The sequence below is a fragment of the Triticum dicoccoides genome, chromosome 7B, assembly GCF_002162155.2.
Source record: "Triticum dicoccoides isolate Atlit2015 ecotype Zavitan chromosome 7B, WEW_v2.0, whole genome shotgun sequence".
Classification (NCBI taxonomy): domain Eukaryota; kingdom Viridiplantae; phylum Streptophyta; class Magnoliopsida; order Poales; family Poaceae; genus Triticum; species Triticum dicoccoides.
The window spans coordinates 711364689-711375231 of record NC_041393.1 but is presented as its reverse complement, the minus strand read 5'-3'; the positions used below and the strand labels follow the sequence as shown (position 1 = coordinate 711375231).

Sequence of the window (10543 nt, the reverse complement as noted above, 5' to 3'; positions counted from 1 at the left end):
CGGCAATTATTTTAAAAAAAGTGTTCTCAGAAACGAGCTATCACGTGTGGAGATCAATGGCTTTCAAGCCAAATGATCAATCTTATGGCCACATTCATGGCATAGTTTGTTCAAATGATCTCATATTGTGCACAAGGGTGCATATTGGAATAGCAAACAATGTTGCCTAAGGAAGTTTTCATTTTCTTTGGACAAAAAAACCATTTTCCATTTTTCGAGTGCCCAAAAGGAGGTTTTTTTGTGAAGGACCTCCCAAATAATTGTTGCAAAATTGGACAAATCATTTTTCTAAAATACTAGGCCATATTTAATGCACAATTGACAAAATGGTTGGGTGTCAAAAGTTTTGATCCACCTCTAGTGAAAAAGACAAATTTCCGCCGATTCAATTGGAAGCGGGTCAAATGTGAACTGCAGGTGCCTCATAGTTTGCTATATATTTTTTCCAAAAATCATTTCTAGGTACATAAGTACCTATTTAATCAGAGAAACACCAAAAAAATTCCAATATTCAACCACTAGATAGGAACGGTCATTCCCGCCGTTTTGACCGCATTTTGAAACGGGCATAAAAAATTCAAAAAAAATCAAAAAATTGGGAAACCTTCGCATTATGTCATTATATGTGGCCAAGTTCCCAGGAAAAATAACAAACTTGTAATACAGCAATTATTTTAAAAAAGTGTTCTCAGAAACGAGCTATCACGTGTGGAGATCAATGGCTTTTCAAGCCAAATGATCATTCTTATGGCCACATTCATGGCATAGTTTGTTCAAATGATCTCATATTGTGCACAAGGGTGCTGTTGGAATGGCAAACAATGTTGCCTAAGGAAGTTTTCATTTTCTTTGGACGAAAAGACCATTTTCCATTTTTGAGTGCCCAAAAGGAGGTTTTTTTGTGAAGAACCTCCCAAATAATTGTTGCAAAATTGGACCAAATCATTTTTATCAAATACTAGGCCATATTTAATGCACAATTTACAAAATGGTTGGGTGTCAATAGTTTTGATCCACCTCTGGTGAAAAAGACAAATTCCCGCCGATTCAGTTCGAAGCGGGTCAAATTTTAACTGCAGGTGCCTCATAGTTTGCTCTTTATTTTTTCCAAAAATCATTTCTAGGCAAATAAGTACCTATTTAATCAGAGAAACACCAAAAAATTCCAAGATTCAACCATTAGATAGGAACGGTCATTCCCGCCGTTTTGACCGCATTTTAAAACGGGCATAAAAAATTAAAAAAAATTCAAAAAATTGGAAAACCTTTGCATTGTGTCATTATATGTGGCCAAGTTCCCAGGAAAAATAACAAACTTGCAATACGGCAATTATTTTAAAAAGGTGTTCTCAGAAACGAGCTATCACGTGTGGAGATCAATGGCTTTCAAGCCAAATGATCAATCTTATGGCCACATTCATGGGATAGTTTGTTCAAATGATCTCATATTGTGCACAAGGTTGCATATTGGAATGGCAAACAATGTTGCCTAAGGAAGTTTTCATTTTCTTTGGACGAAAAAACCATTTTCCATTTTTCGAGTGCCCAAACGGAGGTTTTTTTGTGAAGGACCTCCGAAATAATAGTTGCAAAATTGGACCAAATAATTTTTCTAAAATACTAGGCAATATTTAATGCACAATTTATGAAATGGTTGGGTGTCAAAAGTTTTGATCCACCTCTGGTGAAAAAGACAAATTCCCGCCGATTTAGTTGGAAGCGGGTCAAATTTGAACTGTAGGTGCCTCATAGTTTGCTATTTATTTTTTCCAAAAATTATTTCTAGGTACATAAGTACCTATTTAATCAGAGAAACACAAAAAAAATTCCAAGATTCAACCACTAGATAGGAACGGTCATTCCCGCCGTTTTGACCGCATTTTTAAACGGGCATAAAAATTCAAAACGCATTGTGTCATTATATGTGGCCAAGTTCCCAGGAAAAATAACAAACTTGTACTACGGCAATTATTTTAAAAAAGTGTTCTCAGAAACGAGCTATCACGCGTGGAGATCAATGGCTTTCAAGCCAAATGATCAATCTTATGGCCACATTCATGGCATAGTTTGTTCAAATGATCTCATATTGTGCACAAGGTTGCATATTGGAATGGCAAACAATGTTGCCTAAGGAAGTTTTCATTTTCTTTGGACGAAAAAACCATTCTCCATTTTTTGAGTGCCCAAAAGGAGGTTTTTTTGTGTGAAGGACCTCCCAAATAATTGTTGCAAAATTGGACCAAATCATTTTTCTCAAATACTAGGCCATATTTAATGCACAATTGACAAAATGGTTGGGTGTAAAAAGTTTTGATCCATCTCTGGTGAAAAAGACAAATTTCCGCCGATTCAGGTGGAAGCGGGTCAAATTTGAACTGTAGTTGTCTCATAGTTTGCTATTTATTTTTTCCAAAAATCATTTCTAGGTACATAAGTACCTATTTAATCATAAATACATGGTTTGGTGGCGATACATCGAGGTTTAGGCGGTGGCCGAGGGCCCCAACTCTAGAGCGCGTAAACTCGCATGCCCGTCGCGTGGTCACCTCGTGACCGTGGCGTTGCCATGTGTTCTGGGCGGCCTAGGCATGTCTAGTGGGTTGGGCACTCCCCAGGTAGGTGCTAGGAAGAAAATTACAACATAATATTCTCACGAGGAGACCGATCGATGCTCAAACATGAATTAGCAGCCAAGTGTTTGATTAGCGGTACGGGAAATGCACATGGATAATGGGCGTGAGTTTTGGCTGAGGAAGATCAGTTACTAAGAAGACCGTCTTCACAAATTTTCAGCTCAAAAGGAGGAGCCTAGGTGGACATAAATACGAATGTTGAAGCTGGGCTCAAAATAATGAATGGATTGAGTTGTCATTTGGTGTAGGATGGTTATTTGGGCATAGGAAAGCACTCTAGAAAATGGATACTATTTGGACATGGCAAACTGGTACTTCCTTCACAAAGTGCTGCTCTGAACAGAATAGGAAAATGAATATTGTCGAATTATTTTTGAACTAGGAAAGGAAGGTTTTTGACATATTTGATAAAGATATGATCCAAAAAAATTATTAGAATTTTTTGGGAATTTTGGGAATAACAGAAATATAGGTTGCTTCACAACCTAGGGCAAAAACTGCCACATGGACATGACACATTGGCAAAACTTATGAGATGGCGCCTAGTCATCACAACCCACCACAACCTACAAGGCTATGACAATCTATATTGGTCCTTAACAACTAGAAATAAGGTAGCGGACCAGCACTGTTTGCTTTATGACCATTTCGTGTAAGGACATTATGACCTTTCTGACCAAAATGGTCGCAATGGTTTAGGGTATGGAGCCCCCTGAACAGCTTTTGACCAATTGGTCTCAAATGGTCATAGATCTATGACCAATTCTTCCAGGGTCACTGACAGAAGGTCACTAGTTGACATATTTCTTGTAGTGTATAACTTTAGTATTGTAGATATTGATACTTTTTCATATAAATATGGCCAAATTTTACGAAGTTTGACTTGAGACAAATCTTATATGCGGAGTAAAATGGTCGATTTGTTGATGTGATCTATGATGCTTCGTTCCATTGATGGGATATTGTTTTAGAGTTTCATTCCCTTCACACTCCCACGAGTCCTTTTTACTCCTCATATATGATTTGTCTAAAGTCAAACTACGTAAAGTTTGACCAACTTTATAGAAAAAAATATCATCATTCACATTACAAAATCAATATCATAGGTTGTGTCATGGATTTAACTTTCATATTGTATAACTTTAGTATTGTCGATATTGTTATCCTTTTCATATAAATATGGTCAAACTTTTTGAAGTTTGACTTTAGACAAATCTTATATGCGGAGTAAAATAGACCGGAGGGAGGACTTCAAAAATATGTACAAAAATTGACACCTCATTTCAAAGAACTAATACCTAGCAATTGACGTATTTGGACAAAATCACTTCATAAGATCGAAGGCAAGAGACCCATGGAGCACCATCGGCCTCAGCGGCAGTTTCCCCACCAGCGAGGGTGGTGGCATACAATCCACCGCCCTGGACTCATGGATGCCTTCCACCATCAGGCTCTCGAACGACCAGTGCTCGGTGCGGCTACAGAGCAGAAGCATGCGGTGATGCTATGATGTGTGGACCGCGACCCCGACAAGGTTCCTTTCTCCTATACAGCCCCGGTCAACGCATCGGCCACCAACAACAGAGGTGGCGAACGACACATCTCGGCTTCTCTATCCAAAGCAAGCTGTGACAACTTCCTTCTTCCCTGGTGAGGCCCTCCTGCGGCGTAGCCACCAATGGAGAAGGCGGTCACTAGTAGAAAAGGGGGCAATGGTCCAGGCCGGGCCAACCCATTAGTCCCGGTTCAATCCAGAACCGGGACCAATGGGGGCATTGGACCCGGTTCGTGAGCCACGGGGGCCGGCCGGGCCACGTGGGCCATTGGTCCCGGTTCGACTGGACCTATCGGTCCCGGTTGGTTGGACGAACGGGGACTAATGGGCCTTGCTCCTGGCCCACCACCATTGGTCCCAGTTGGTGGCTTGAACCGGGACCAAAGGCTGCCCTTTAGTCCCGGTTCTGGCCACGAACCGGGACCAATTAGTTGCCTATATATACCCCTCGCCCGCGAGCAGAGCACTTCCACTGCTCTGTTTTTCGTGGCCGGCGAGGGGAGAGCTTTATGGTGCTCTAGCTCACCTCCTATGCACACGAGGTGCTCGATGGAATGCCCGAGCCACACTACTTAAGCTTTTTCCTCTCCAAGCTCGACCTCCAAGCTCCATTTTCCTCAATATTTGTCTAGGTTTAGCGGTCCATCACGTCCCATCCCCGTCTGCATCGCCGTCGATCGCCCGCGCCGATCTCGTCGCCGGCACCACCGTGGTGAGCCTCTTGTTCTTATCTTCTTTCTGAAAGGAAAAAAAGTTCTTACTTGTATGTTTATATAGATACTTGTATAATTTTCTTACTTTTATTATTGCATCTTATATAGTGCGATGGTTTTGGTATCCGCCCCCATCGGCCCTCGTCCTGTCTATGATTCGGATGTGGTATATATTATCTTTTCATAACTATTGGTTCATTTATTGTTTATGACAATTATGCCGACCAACGTGACATAGATTTTATTTATCTAGGAGGTTGTTGAACCGGAAATTCCAACCGACCCTATTGTCGAGAGGTTAAATTTAGTTGAATAAGAAAACAATTTGTTGAAGGAAAAAATTAGAAAAATTGAGGAGGAGAAAATGATATTGGAGTTGCATGTTGCGGATGTCGTCGATGATCACAAGATCAACATGGATCCAATGCGCTTGAAGATTAGAAAGATTAGAAAATATGCCATTCATACCGAGGCTTGGTATCATTATGCCGTTGGATCAGTTGTTACATTGGTTGTGAATATGATCGCATTTGTTTTCGCATTGAAATGTTTTACATAGTTTCAGTGTATGGTTTAATTAATTTAGATGCTCTGCAGAGCTTTATGTTGTTAGATGAGAACTATGTATGTACTTTGGTTTTAATGAACTTCTATTAATTTGGTCACTTAATTATCTATTCATAATGTTCTATAATGATTTTTGACACACTTAATTATATATAATGCACGCCGATGAACCGGCAATGGATGTACGGTTGAAGACACACCTCCGAGTACATTAAGGGCGTGCATGATTTTTTCGAAGTGGCTGAGGCAAACAAGCAGAATGATTTTATGTGTTGTCCATGCCCTATATGTGGGAATACGAAGTCTTACTCTGACCGGAAAATCCTCCACACCCACCTGCTTTACAAGGGTTTCATGCCACACTATAATGTTTGGACGAGGCACGGAGAAATAGGGGTTATGATGGAAGACGACGAAGAAGAAGAGTACGATGACAACTATGTGCCCCCTGAATACGGTGATGCTACTGAACATCAAGAGAAACCAGACGATGTGCACGCACTACACCACGACACCACAACACCAACATGCATCTGTTGGTATAGGTGTGCATTTCCGACGCATTGTCTATCTAGAACAACGCCGACACAAAAAACATTAGGGTTTGTTCAACATTTTCGATGTTTAGTCTGTTGGTAAAGTTTGGTAGTTCATCCACTCGATATGTGTCGGCATATGTTTGACTACCACTGGATTAAGTGTCGCCGAAGCTTTGCCACAGTAAAAGTGTCGGCCTGGTCTTAGCATGCCCCACTTACTTTCAGCTGCGCGGCACAGCCCAAAGTACCGAGCGGCAAGCGATGCGTGAAAGCCCAAATATACTTCGGTAAGTTTCCTCGCCCCAATCCCCCACGTCCGACCTCTCTCGCAGCACACACATTCAACCTAAACCTAAATCGCCGCCGCCGCCGCCCCCGACCTGCCGGCAAATTTGCTTGCTCCGCCGCCTCTCCCACCCCGGCATCCCATCCCTTGGCCCGACGTCTAGTCCTGCGTGCTGCCCTATTATACACTGCCGAGGAGTTGCTGCCCCATCTGCAGCCGAGGAGACGCCGCCCCATCTACATACGAGGAGCCGCCGCCTAGTTCACTGCCTAGGAGTCGGCGCATAGTCCGCTGGCAAGGAGGCAATTGAGTTCTGGAGTCGCCCTGCTATTCGTATTCCTCCACCAGCGACCCCTGTCCAGATCGGCACCCCTTGTCTTGCCCCGACTCCAGTCTCCAGGCCACTATAGGTAAACCGAGTTTTTTCCTTTGCATCTACTCCTATATAAGTTCTAGGCTTTGCTCTTGTTCTGTCTTCTTTATTCTTGTCTACTCTCGCATCTTGTCTTTTCATTTATCCAGTGGTGGGCATGCTCATGTAAGAAGGTTTATTAGTAACTTCTGCACATATTAACATTCAGAGACCAGCTTTAACTACTAGAGGGTGCAGATTTAGAAAAGAAAATGTAACAGAGTTGTGGCACACCTTTTGGTTCAACATTGCTGTTTCTGGATGTTCAAGTGGAGAGTTCCCTACACTTCAGAGATCTAATTCACCAGATTCTGCATTTTGACACAGAACCTTCAGTTAAATAACACCGAAGATTCAGATTTCTTGTATGTTGGGTAAGATTGTAAATCTGCCCGTGATCCTTTTTCTTTGTCTGTTTATGCCATGAAAACAGGGACTGAGGGTTAGCCTTACAATTGCGTATAGTCCATACTAGTGCCTTCAGTGTATCTCATGTCTCTGAATTTTCTTTTTCTTGTACTGGATATTTTCTTGTTCTTTCACTCTTAATCTGTAGTTTTCTCATAATCTAGGTGCTCACGGATCACAACTTTAATGTTTGTGTATTGAATCAAGAAACCTTCTAAATCTGCCAACATAGCCTCCACTTACTGTATGCTCAAGTCTGTTTGTGGCATATCACATTTAACTTCTGTTTTAGTCTGCTCAAGTGGAGAGCTCCGTGAAATTTAGAAATCAGTCACAGAATTTTAGGGATAAAAGGGGTGATGGCAAATTGCATTTCTCTTGTCTCAGTTTATTCTTCCTTAGCGCCCATTATTTAATTTTTGTCTATTTGGTATGTATATTCGAAGTGAATGCCCACTTCTCCTATCCATATTTCATAACTATATCTCCTATTTTTCATAACTATGTTTCCTATATTTTCTTAACTATGTTTCTTAATTATGCTACTTCACCCGAAATTGGTGGATGGTGCAGTTTTAATCTTCTACTTCTCGATAAAAGCTGTGGCCATGTATTTAACTCATTACATAATTTACTCACTTTTCATATCTTTTGCACTATTTTTTTTATTAAGCATCATGGTCTGATATGTGCTATTTGCAGGAGTAAAGATGGAAGGAACAAGAGTTGGAAGTGAGCTCCCTGTATATGAACAATTGAGGCTAGCAAGTATTGCAGAAAACAAAAATATGTTGAGAGCTCTTGTTGAAATAAACAAGAAATATTTAGCATTGGGAGAAAACATGAGGCCCTCTGGGGAAGTAGGTGGCTTGTCCCAGCCAGCCAAGAAGAAAGTTATTCGGAGTTCTCATTGCTATATGTAGCTGGCATCAAGAGTTACGCTCGTAGCAGGCATGAATTGGTAAAATCAAGCACCTCTTTCTTAAAGTGATGTATCCGATTTGTTAGGTTTTCTAATTACTAGGGAAAATAATTTGTTGCGGGCTGAAGAACTTGACTATGACCTGCGGGTAGATGAAATATTTATCAAAGCACATCACATAAAACTGGAGTTCCTACCACACAAGCAGAGACACTAATTGTTAGTCAGGGATACACATCATGTGCTTTTCTTTAGTACAGCCGTGCTTGTGACTGCATATTAATTGATAATGAGTAAAAACTACATTGAGGTCATTCTAGAAATAATTTTAGGTGCCTCATTTGCTCTATTTTTTTGCAGAAACAACCTGAAGAAGCAGCTGAACTCCACACAGAATTGAAGGAAAAACCTACACAAGGAGATTTTCACGCACATGTTTTTGGAGAGAAGGAACCAAGAGGAGGTGTGCGAAAGTTATGTCTGGGACCAACTCCTCAAAATGTGGGTACACAAGGAACAAAGGCTAAACCGCCAACAAAGCTTGAATTAGAATTCAAATTTCGTCGACAAGATGAACAAGTTTGTACTCTACTAGAGCGCATGGAACAAATGCAATGAAAAATTGGAGAGATGCATCAAGTTCTTTTTTCTCTAGGAATCCAAAATGTGGAAACATCATTGCCTAATAGTTCTGTCTCTCAGCCCGTGGTACAATGCTTAGTTGTCGGCTTTTTTGTGTCTTATCTAAAACATGTGGACACTAATTTAGTTTTTTGTGCATGGCCCTCCATAGCTCTCACGGATTGTAGCACAAGATGGCAAATGGAACTTCTAATTCAGACGACTTTTGCTAAGTTATATCAGGTATTATTCTTGTGAACTTTTTTCCGTGAGATGACACCTGCTATGTTTTGTTTGATGGGTCAGGAAGACATAGGTTCATAATGGGCACGATAAAGTGATACTAAATCTGGGTTATAGTAGAACATAGAATGTTTGGTTTCTATATTTACATGTGTGTAGCGCAACCCCCATTATCATGCAAATAGTATCAAGTTCACAGACTTAATCATGGAAGCTAGCAGAAATGTGTGATTTAGTACACCAAGCTAAATTAAATGTTTGCTTGCATACTTGTTCAAATAAGGTGAGTGGTACAAATGTCCGTAAGTGTGCAATTCCTAGTAGCTAAAATGAAGCCTCCTTTCTTTTAAAGATCAACCACAAAAAACCTACTTCCATTATTTTTTAGGGAAGAATATTCAGTTCAGCCCACATATTAGGTTTACATCTGACTCCTTTTTTAGAGAAAAATAGTTTTGGTAGCTTTCTGAGCATCTGTTCAGTCTCAGGATTTTAACCATATCAGAAAACAATATATGCAAACCTCTATTGTGTACCACACAATGTTTCATAGCATGCATGAACCAGAACACAAGCAATATCCTGTGTACCTCTATTGTGCACTACTACACATATGACTGCTGGTACATGTATATGTAATAGTACTTATGTGATTTTTTGCCGATTCATTAACTTCGAAATCTCTGAAATTACACTAAGGACCTTACTCATCTTGTCTTAGAACATACCTGATTGCTCATCAACAAGTCCAGACATTTTTATAGTAAGCCATTTCTAATATGCTAGGTGCTATGCTGACTTTGGTTTACATTCTAATAAGGTTATCTTTTGTAACTTGAATCTTTGCATAATTATTATATTTTTGAGATAACTGGCTTTATTTTTTAGATCCTTTATTTAGTAGATAAAAGGCCTCCTTATTTGTTTTATGTTTCAAATGTAATAGTAAATAAAAAGACATGCATAATTTTTATTGGAGAGGTCATGCAGTCAAGTATTTGTTTACTTTTCTTGTAAGCGAGCTTGTATGTTGTACATCTTTTATTTCTTGGATCTTTCGACACACTCACGAAGTTGAACAAATTGTATTATTTATATGATTGCTGAATTATTTTGTAGGGACAAATGATAGAAAGTACCAAGCCCGCTAGTTGATTGAAGATGTCCTCGCGATTGCTTTTGTTGAAAACATGGATGACACATTTTGTTCATACGGAAGTTGATTTGGCTTGGAAATTGAAGAGTTGGTCTTCGATAATATTCTGTAGTCAGTCCAGTGATCAAGCACTTGGTCTCTTAGGAATTTTAGCCATTATGTTTGTAACATGCCTATCTTGTATATCTAACTTGTGTATTTCCTTCATGGTTGTAGCCATCTTTAGTGAAGAAAACTACTGAATCTTCTATGTATATATTGAATGGATGCATTAATCAATGATACCTTGTGATGAACAGAAGAGTGCAATTGTTTGTATATGTATTGCGTATTGAACATGAACTGAATATTATGAATGTAGTTTGATTCAAAATATGATGCATTTTCATATGTGCTGAAATATAGAACCGTGGCAGCAAATGTGTCGGCGCAAGTATCTGACATCGCACTATCTGTCGGCATAACGCACCGGCAGAAAAACTGTCGGG

The 10543-nt window shown here is 40.0% G+C and overlaps 1 long non-coding RNA gene across 2 annotated transcripts; it reads left to right on the top strand.

Moving 5' to 3' along the window:
- Window positions 1-7824: 7824 nt before the first annotated feature.
- LOC119341990 lies at window positions 7825-10318 on the top strand. 2 transcript variants are annotated; one of them, XR_005165352.1, is made up of 4 exons: window positions 7825-8074; window positions 8396-8536; window positions 8829-8899; window positions 10019-10318. It is a non-coding gene; the product is annotated as an uncharacterized LOC119341990 (long non-coding RNA). The 2 variants fall into 2 exon arrangements; XR_005165351.1 differs by having other exon boundaries at window positions 8396-8743.
- Window positions 10319-10543: the final 225 nt, after the last annotated feature.